Source organism: Macadamia integrifolia, chromosome 4 (genome assembly GCF_013358625.1).
Source record: "Macadamia integrifolia cultivar HAES 741 chromosome 4, SCU_Mint_v3, whole genome shotgun sequence".
NCBI classification, from domain to species: Eukaryota; Viridiplantae; Streptophyta; class Magnoliopsida; order Proteales; family Proteaceae; genus Macadamia; species Macadamia integrifolia.
The window spans coordinates 3,048,703-3,051,077 of NC_056560.1; positions in this window are offsets into that span (position 1 = coordinate 3,048,703).

Below are 2,375 nucleotides of genomic sequence, written 5' to 3' on the forward strand. Positions count from 1 at the left end.
TCACTACTCACCAACGAGTTGCGAGTAACTCTGGTCTTTTATTGTTAAAATGACGGATGCCTCCCACCATAAAATAGAATGGGAAAAATTACATGATTACCCATTTATGAGTTTCTCTTAACAAAATTATCCATCTAAAATTTCAGTTAACAAAAATACCCAAAATTAAGTTTTCCTTTACAAAATTACCCACTTAAAGTTTAAGTTAACAAAAATACCTAAAATTGAGTTTGGGTTTACAAAACTACCCACTCAAAGTTTTAGTCATTAAAAAATACATGATTATATGTGGAAGATGAATAATCACTATTTTGGGTAGTTTTGTAAACCCAAACCTGATTTTGGGTATTTTTCTTAACTAAAACTTTGAGTGGGTAGTTTTCTAAACTCAAACCTAATTTTGGGTATTTTTGTTAATTAAAACTTTTTGTGGTAATTTTGTGAAGGGAAACCCAAAAATGGGTAACCATGTAATTTTTCCAATAGAATATTTCCAAGCCAAACCTCTTTCGTACTCAAAACCTCTGCCAAAGCGTTGTAAGTATTCTGTTGTACATGCGGAGTAGAAAATGACCGGTGCACCAACCTCCTCAGCATGCATCGAACGGTTGGCAACACCAATCCACATATTCTAAGTGTCTTTCAACCGTTGAATACATAGAGACCAAATTAATTCGATTCAAATTATGGTAAGTGTTTTTTGTAATTTATTATCACACATTTACATGTTAAGACAATATTGGATTTAACAATGGCAGTAAGACCCATTACTTGAGCCCATTATGGATCAGAATATTATGACCTCTAGTCCATCATAATCATGGTCCAAGAATGGAATTGTATATATTATTGAATTAAAACCAAGTTAAAAAACTGAATTAAAACCGTATTCTAGAATCAAATTGGAACTAAAGCCAAGTCAAATCGAATGTAATCAGCTGACTATCTAAATACAGAACTGAGTCGATTCTTGATTTAATTTTGATTCACATCGTTATTCCTTTGAATCGAATCAGAATTAAACCAAAAAACTTGGAACCGAACCGATTGACATCCTTACTACTAGAGATTAATACAGGTTGGGCCAGCCCATGTCAACGCCAGAAGAGTAATTCTATGTGAATCGAGCTTGGGCTTGCTTGAACTCTACAAGGCCCACTTAAACAAACGAGTTAGTGTAATGAGAGGGGAGTAGGAGGGGGAAAACAGTCACCCGGAGTATCCAAAAATTTGGTGACAGATTGGATCTCTGGTAGACCACAATAAGAAAGGGGTATTTTGGACACTTTGTATACAGGGCTGCCAAAAAACGGCTTGCAATTGGCTGCTTTTTTTACATTATTCAAAAACCCACTCCCCTAATAAAGGGCAGGCAACGGGCTTGGATTCCAAACATTTTTTGTGACTTAAATTTTCTATATTCTGCTCTTCATCTAGGGCTCCATGGCCAATGGTGTACTAAGACATTATGCAATCCAAAGAATTTTAACCTCAGCTTTTTCCCTTTTCTAGTCAATGAGAAGCCTCACTGTGAGGCTGCTCATTGACTTACCATTTTTATATGGGAGAGGGCATTTTCAGCAAGTGGTAAAGAAGAGTGTACCAATGAAGTGTAACTAACAGTTTAGTTGTTCGATCGATGAACAAGGTTATTTCATTTGAGCCAAAACTTAGGATTTATTTCTTTTTGAAGAGTCAAGAGAACTCCTCAATACATTTAATTGTAGGACTAGGGATTGTTGCTTGATCGTGTAGCCCCTACCCCAACGAAATGGCCAATAAGAGCATGCATATGGACATAAACATCTATGAAATTTTTATTTCAAGGGGGTTAAGCAGTACTTTTGCATGCTCTTATGTCTAGGCCCATGAGCTACATGAACACACAACATTCTTTTTCCCATAATAGTAGTATGCAGAAAAGAAGTGTTAGTTAACAAATATAAAGATTCTTATAAACCCCCTCTCACATTCCATATATGAACCCCCCCCCTCTCTCTCTCTTCACATTAAATGTCCTTTATTGACCAACTCATCACCCACAATGCCCATGAGTGGCAATATATACTCTAGCATCCTAGGATCTCTTCCTATAGTAATTTTTTATTTTCTTTTTTGAAGATAATTTCATGATGATGATAACCATATATGTACAACCAATGGATCAAACTCATAAAATCTAAAGAATCACAAAATGAAATGCAGCCATTGTGTCTTACATATGACAGACAATGCCTTCCTAATCTGGGCACCCACAACACCATTTCGTAGAATATAATAAATAAAAAAAGAATTAAATTGAAAAGCACAACCAACAACACCTAATGATGTAATAATATTCCAATTGTGGTAATCTTCTCACCTTGTTTGCTTGC